Here is an 8,594-nt window from a genome sequence, read left to right as displayed (position 1 = left end):
CAAGGAAGATTGGCAAACTCACTATGAATCGTAGCTGAAGTGCGGCACGGGCGAGGTTCCTTTGTCGGAACTAAAAAATTTTGCGCTGTATTTTGGAGTGTTGTACTTTAGAGCGCCTGGTGGAACCTTGGCAAGATGCATCGGAGAATAAGAGGCGGGAAAAGTATTGGATGAAATTCACAGGCACACCTGCGGCGACAATTCCTTGAGTTTGTACCAGAGAATACAAAGGCAGGGGTATTACTGGCCGCGCATGGCAAAGGATGCGGCGGCTGTACAAAAGGCATGTCTTAATAGCCGAGAAGTGTTCTAGGGATCCCGTTGTGTAGCCATATTGAAGAAGACTGGAGATTGAAGTATGTGGAGTACCTTGAAAAGCGGACGCTCCCACAGGACCCTAAAGAAGCTGCGCTGCTAAAGAGGGAGGCCAATCGTTTTTTTATCTGTAATGGTGAGTTGATGAGGCGCGGCTTTGACGGCAGAGCTAAGCGGTGTGTCAATTCAGCCGAAGCTCGCGAAGTTCTGAAGCAAGTGCATGAGGACGAACACCAAGGGTGGAAGAGGCTATACCATCGCATTATACAGTTGGGTTATTACTGGCCCACGATGCAAACTGACAGTAGAAGCTACGCCCAAAAATGCCGAGAATGCCAAGTCCATAGTCATGCCATCCACGCGCCAGCAGTGGAACTACAGCCCACGGAGGCTCCTTGGCCCTTTCACACATGGGCAATGGATTTGATAGTACCCATTTCACTAAAGTCTAGAAAGATGAAATGGATACTTGTAGCAACAGAAGTGTGTACCAAATGGGTCGAAGCGGTAGTTCTGTCGACAGCGACTGGGCAAGTGGTAGTAAACTTTGTTAAGGAAAACATCATATGCCGATTCGGTGTACCTCGGGTCATTGTATCAAACAATGGAACCCCCTTCGTTAACAGCAAGGTACGAGCACTCCTTCAAAGGTATCGAGTGGCCCACCGTGAGTCGACTCCGTACTATCCTAAAGGTAACGGACAAGCAAAGACCACTAACAAGACACTGATTCGAATCCTAAGTAGAACATTGTAATACCCCTAATTTTAAAAGGACAGTTCTGGAATTTAATTATTGTATTTAATTGCATTTTATTTTATTATGTGTCATTTTATTGGATTATTTGCTTGATAATTGATTATCTGCTTGTTTGTCCTTTTATTTGAATTAATTGTTTTCTTTTATTAATATTATTGTTTTTGTTATTGGATTATTTGGAATTGGGTTAAGTTAACTGTTAATTTATTTTAGATTAGGATTATATTTCTGTGGAAGTTATTTAAATGTTAAATTATATAATTAAGTTGATTTACGTATATGTCAGTTAGGGTTGGAGTTACTGTAGCCGACCTAGGTTGTATTAAGTCGCCGTGTATTGTAACTTGGACAATTGCATGGGCCGACTAAGGGCTTGCATTAGGGCTCTAGCTATATACGGATTAGGGTTGGAGAATTTAGCCTATAAATATATTTCTTCATGTGGGTTTAGGGTTTAGCAAACAAACATCACACAACCTGCACTCACGTATCAGGTTTTCAGAGAGGGAAAAACAAAGAGTTTCAGAGAAAACCTTTAGGGATTGAAGGAAGAATTCAAGGAGAAGGTTGGGGATTGAATTAGGAGCAGCAGAGGGAGTTAAGACAACCATCGTTGCCGGAGTTGACAGAGGTCTACAGTTCCACAGTCTGAAACTGAAGGCAAGTTCTGTTTCCACTCTATCCCTTTAATCTGTGTTCTGTACAGGCTTAGAAAGACTCTAAGGATTAAACCAAGATTAAAAACAGATTAATGATTAAATTTATCTTGTATACATGTTCAAACGGAAATAAATCTCGTGAATCAAACTGTGCAAATTTTTAAAGAACTGTGAACTGATGCATGCTGTGTCTTGGGTTCAAGCTTGGTTAATTGGGATTATTGATGCATGTTGGGGGGTTTCTCATGTAATCTAGGATAGTGTATAAACACTGGAACAAGGTTTTAAAATACTAAATAGGTTTTGAACTTAGCCGGAGGCGAGGAAGACAACCAGAGAAGGAATTACGGCTCTCAAAGGAGGAGAGCCGGCTCACCAAAGGAGGGAGCCGGCTCTAGGGGTGTGAGAGCCGGCTCCACAAGGGATTGGAGCCGGCTCCACAAGGGTAGAGCCGGCTCTAATAAGGGAGGAGCCGGCTCTACCAAGAAGGGAGGCGGCTCCAATATTCTGGAGGCGGCTCCAGCTTCTTTTCTTGCTTCTGCGTGATTTTGGGTTGTTTCTGGACCTATGGGAAGATGACTGGGTTGTTTCAGTGGGTAAAATTGGGTTGTATAATAGTTCCAGAGATGTAAAAATGGTTGGAAGTATTGTTAATGGTATTGTGTTGAACCTTGAAGCAACCTAAGGTTAAACGAAGAAACTGCATATGTGAAGTTGTCTTTGAAATCTTTGTAAACTGTTTACTGCTTTGAGCAAAGTTTTGGGTTCTTTTGCATGTTTAAATTTGTTAAGCATGTTCAACTATGTTATAAACATATGTTTGTCTATCTAGAAGATTAAGTATGCTTAAATGGAATTAATGGATGTTTTAAATTTATCAACTATTGCATCAGATATGGTTGTGCAGGAGGAGTGGTAGGTTTCAGTCTTACTCAATAAAATGGGACTGGAAAGGGATTTCTAAACCTTATGTAGGATGATTAATGTGTTGTACACATGTTAAACTGTTATATGCAAATCTTGAAGTATGGTGGATTGGTATTTATTACTGTTCCGTCAACTATATTAACTGGAGGAACTACATGTACAGTCTTTTCATATATATATAAAGCACTGTAATGTGATATTTAAATGGTATATTGGATGCATAAATTGGTTATAAATATGTTAAACTATATTTATGTTTCTTTTGGAAATTAGTTGATACATGTTTATGCTGTGTTATTAACTATGGAACTGGAGGATTGTATGCACCGGTATGGGACGGTGGCATACTAGGTATGGATTAGTATAAACACTAAGTCCTACCTAATTTGGAAGGAGTTGGATTAACCATACAAAGGTTAAGTCCTACTTAAATGGATGTATATAAACCGGTATGGGACGGTGTCATATTGGGAATGGATTAGCTCAAAACACTAAGTCCTACCCAAATTGGATTAAGGTATGGATTAATCATAAAGGTTAAGTCCATCACCTACTTATGTCATGTCAACCAAATAAATTGAATGACCTACCATGGTTTCAGGATGGATTTGTTATACATATATCAGACCACTATACAGATGGATGATATTTTGTATTAGGAGTACGAACTTTATATATTTATTATATGGGCCATGGTATGAGCTTGAGTCTCAGGACCATGGTTAGGGTGCGTATATTGCCTAGGATGGATAGCTGGACAGAGGTGTTGTTCCCTGGTAGGTCTAGATACACATGACCACAGTATGTGCGATTTGCATGGTATCTCTATTCAGGCTGAGACAGACCTTTTTGGACTAGTGAGCGTCCTATAGTGTGTACTTATACATATATGGACTACTCTAGATATTGTTGAGTCTTTCTAGGATGTATCTGCGTATCGAATTAATGTTTGGATTGTAGTAGATCAGGACTTGCATGTGGGCCTGACCCACTCCTTTATTTTTCAGGTGTTCGTCAGTTCCAGGGTTAGAGCTTGGACGTGCAGAGCAGATACAGATATTCATTCCTCCGACTATGAAGGAATCTTCTCTATGTTAGCTGTAGAATTTATTTCTATGATTTAAACTCCTAGTTGAGAATTTTATAAGGGGTCCAATAGATGGATTCCCGAGTTGTAAAATTACAGAGGTTTTGAAGCTTGGATTTTTATAATTATATTTGGAGGATATTTACTTCTAGTTCCTTTCAGCTTTTAAATTTTTATTTCTTAAATCAATTTTGTATTCCGTGTTCGATTCAAAATACTTTAATTGTTTGATATCCCTCAGACTCGGGTCGGACTTGATCAACCCGTGTCTCGGATCCGAGGTGTATCACAAACATTGAAGGAGTAACATAACAAATGGGATGAGCAGTTATCGTTAGCGCTATGGGCATACCGAACTACCACAAGGGGAGCCACAGGCGCTACCCCCTTTTCATTAGTATATGGCACAGAGGCGGTGCTCCCAATCGAAATAGCAATTCCATCTGGAAGTCTGGTTAAGCGAAGCCAACTACAATTCGACCCCCGGGTAGGTGAGCTCGAGGCGCTTCAGCAGCAGAGAAAACAGGCAAGGAATAAAATGGTAGTCTATCAAAGAAGGGTGGCTCGGGCGTATAACGCCACTGTGCGTCCTCGGGCGTTTCAAGAAGGTGATCTAGTCTTAAAGACCGCAACACATGTGATGCGAAACTTGTCCGCGCCTAAGTTTACCCCTAAGTGGGAAGGCCCCTTCGAAGTCAAAGCTGCTAACCCCAGTGATATTATGACATGGAAGAATGGGGAGTAACAAGGTACTGGGCACGTTCAACGCCAAGTGGTTGAAAAAGTATTACTCTTAATTTGTAAGCCTCATTCGAGGTCCTAGGACTGTAAGTGGCTTTTGTAACATCAAACCTGCTTTTGTAAGAAGAATCATGTTTGCTGTTCACTTAATATCCAATGATTAAGCATGATTTTCTTTTTTCTTTCTTTTCACAAATCAAACTTCTGGTTGACCTCACCTATGATAGAGGTCGTTTAAAAATCCTTTACCCACCTCACCTTGGGGAGAGGTCACAACTACAATATCACCTCTCCCCAGGGAAGGTCTGTCTACAGTTTACCCCAAAACAAAAAAAGAAACTGGCAGAGAATTGATTTATAATAACTTCCATGGCATTGCGACAAAAAGCGGGGGGGAAGTTGGAACAAAGCAAGAAAAGACTGGTTCATTAATAACATAAAAGGGGCCCTCAAATGGGCTACAAACGGTTCTCACTACAAATTTTTTTACAATCTCAAGGCAAATCATCTAACACTAGAGTAGCGGGGCCGAGCAAGGATAGCTGGCGTTCGATCTCGGCATTTAGAGAAATAATATGTTGCTCCCGCACGCTCACTTGTTCTTGTAACTCGGCCAGTCGAGCCCTCTTGGACTGAAGAATCTCTTTTTCCTCCTCGGTCTAATCACGAAGATCTTTAATCTCCTCCACCATTCTTTTGCGCTCCACAAACGCCTTGATTCGTGCAAAAATGTCCTCAGCCCAAGCTACGTCGATTTGTGCTCACTTCAGATTAGTAAATAGGCGATTTAAGGAACTGAGTTTCTCCTTGCTTAAAGAACGACCCCTGGCCTCGTGAAGACTCACCACTAGTTCGCACGTTGTTTTGTATGTGAATTCCAGAAATAGAAGCAACATCCCCTCGAGATTGCAAAAAGTTTGAGGATGTTTAACCATCACCTCGTCCAGGATCTCCGCTTCACTTAGGGAAACATTGGCCCCACCCCACGACACGTGCGAGGTAGCATGTGCCCCACGATCTAGCCCAACAATGTTTTGTTCGGGTTCTTCCCTTTCTTCACCAGAATAATTCCCTGTGTCTGGAATCGTGTTAAGCTCTGGTTCGGATGCGACTATAGCTCCAACTTGACCAGCACCCTGTTCCCCCGGTTGCTTTGAACCACGAGGGCCCGAGACCTCATCTCTGGAAGAACCGCCGAAGTTCGAGCTTCCAGTCTTGTCCAGACTATCATCTTCAGAGGAAGGAAGGGACTGGAGAGCCGATTCGACCATCTTTTGCAACTCGGCAATGGGTTCTCGAGGCAACATATGGACGACCTTGACCTGTGAACTGGTATCGCTGTTCTCATCATCGCGGCCGGAGTAATGACCCTCAGAACCTACGGCGGCCTCGGCTGCATCAAACGTGGCTGCCTCGACATCTGTGGTACATGCAGAAGTAAGTTGAAAGAATAGGAATAAAGTGAGTTGGAAGAATAGGAATGAAAGAACGATACCTGCATTAGAAGGAGAGTGGCTCTGACTCCTTTCAAAATTAAAGATCCCCATGGCAGGGTCTGCATCCGTATTAACCTCTCCCGTGTCCTCATTAAGCCGGCCTAAGCCTCGAGCCAAGGGGATTAATTCCTTCCCTACCCCGCGGCGAGGAAGCACGGGAGGGTTGAAGTCAGATGCTAGTACCGCCCGTGCTGCTTGCTCAGGATCTTCAAGGACACTCGCGAGAGTATGGAGGGGATCGAAAGGAATAGCTAAGCCAGCAGGTGCTTCAAGAGCTTGGACTATAGTATTACCAGGTGCGGCCGCAGCCGGAGCTTTCTCAAGGGGCGCGGACTGAGACCTCGTACTCAGGGCAACCCCAGCTCAAGCTGAGGGGACGGAAGCCCCCGAGGAAGGGATGGAGACTGGAGCGAGGGGAGCTTCTTTGGTGGTGCCCTATATATATATATATAAAGAGATGGTTAATTTAAAAAGTGCAAAGAAGTTGCAAGTAAAGAATGCTTGCGCCTACCTTGGCTCTCTTAGTAGAGGTGATCGCGGGCACAAAAGAGCTGACGTCCTGATCAATCTTGCATTTGTCTCGCTTTGTCTTGGTAGCCCGGAGAGCTATCGTAGACGCCGCGATACTTGGAGGGACCAGAGGTAGTAGGCCAGTGGTATTACAAAGCTTCCTGCGAGCAGATATAGAAGTGTTCTTAAAAGAGCGAAAGGAGGTATCGCCTTTTAGCAAAGAGCGAGCGGGAACAGGGGTTGGAGTACTACTCACAAACTACCTAAAGGAAGTTATTACCTCCTTCCAATACGCTCTCGTCTGAGGCCCCCATCGCCTTACCCGCGAGGAAGAAGGAATGTGAAGGATTTGGCGATCCCCCAAGAGTTCTGCCTCCTCGGAATCCAGAAAACGTAAGAAGCCCAGGGCATAAGTACTATGATCTTGGCGAGCTCCATACCCATAGTCCCGAGGAAGCCCCTGATCAAACCCAAATTGTCGAGCTACCCTATGGGGATTGTAAACCTTACCCACTCCAGAGTTAGGAGGAAGAAGGGCGGGAAGGTAACCCGCCGAAGACATGGCAATGATTGTCAAAGCTGGGGTACACCTTAATGACTTACCTGAGATAACCATGCCATCTCTCGAGGCGCAGCATTCCACCTGAGGACCATGGATGTAAGGGTGAGCTAGGTAACAACTCTCGCGGTCAATGTACTCCACCAGCTTCTTTTTTGTAGTTTGTTTGTGCCATTGAAAGGATCGTTTCAGCCCCTTGTCTCGAGGAAGCGCTTTTGGGCGAGGACCATACCGAGGAAAGTGCTCATAAAGGAACATCTGCAGGAAGATGGTGTTAACAAGAGAAACTACACTCATACGACCTAGTCAAGCTCATGATAGAGTGTGCCAAGGAACAAGGAGGCCAAGGGGAAGCTGTTACCATAGGACAATCTCACGGCTAAGGGGATGAGATCAGGACAGGGGCCATCATCGGGGGGACCTGGGAAGATGAACCTCGATAGCCAAGATAGGAGGAAAGCTACGAGGCGAGCCAAGTCTTTACACTTAGGACCATTGAAGGAAGCATCTCCCTCTTAGTCTGGAGGAGGAAAGTCCCGAAAGTAGTAACGGAGGAGCGACACAAAAGTGCATTTTTTTCCAATCTCCAGAAACTCCTCGCGAAGACCATCATCTTGGTAACGTGAAGCAATCTTGCCGACAGCGGTAACGCCACTGCGTAGCTTGGTAGCAAGTTTGACCTCGTCTTCAGAAAGTGTCCAGGAGCCCGGGTTGTGCTCACCAAATACGTTTAAGCACATGAGCTGCACAACGTCCTCTATGGTAAGGGTGAACTCCCCCCACGAAGTGACAAAAGTATGGGTGTCGAGGCTCCATCGAGACACGAGGAGAGCGAGATCATGGATGTCTCGCGGAATGGTCAACTCGCGGGTGTTGCGGATTGCATCAGTGATCTTGGAGACCTTTAAAGTCTCAAAAAATTCAGCATCAGAAAGTACGGCATCTGTCCACTGCTCCCACCCTCGGCCGTGGCCGGTCTGGCTGGTAAAGCTAAGATTGGAATGAGGAAAGTCGCCGCGCTCAACTCTGAACCTTAGCACCGAGTTAGCAGGAATGGGCATTCCTACCTGTGCGTAAGGCTCGCCCTCAAAAAGGAACATGCCTCCTGGGGTCTTGTCCACCTCGCTCAATTCATCACTGTTCGACCAAAAAGTATCATTCGAGCCAAAGTAAAGAGCGACTCGCCATTCTGCCAAGGGAGGAACATTGGGAACATCGTCACGCAAGGCCATGACTGAAGCTCTTTTTTTCGAGTGAGGGTCTTGAGAAGTTTGAGAAGGGGTATAATTTGCACTATGCATAAGGAATGAGTTTTGGTTTAAATAGTGGGGGCCCAGCACCCCAAGCGTCGCGCCCCTTGCTGGCGAAGCGATAGGGCTCGGTATCCGAAGCGTCACAGTTCGACGTGCCAATAAAATTTTGACACATAAGCTAGGAAACTGAAGCGACATGACCTCTTGAACCGACATTTCTCCTCGGCATTGAAATGATGTGACCCTTCGACAGAAATTATAGTAATAAGGATAAAAAAAAAGTAACTT

This window comes from Cornus florida, unplaced genomic scaffold (genome assembly GCF_030987335.1).
Source record: "Cornus florida cultivar Cherokee Brave unplaced genomic scaffold, ASM3098733v1 CherokeeBrave_3.0.0_Hap2_Chr06, whole genome shotgun sequence".
NCBI lineage: Eukaryota > Viridiplantae > Streptophyta > Magnoliopsida > Cornales > Cornaceae > Cornus > Cornus florida.
The sequence above is the reverse complement of the archived record's forward strand: the minus strand, read 5'-3'. Positions refer to the sequence as shown.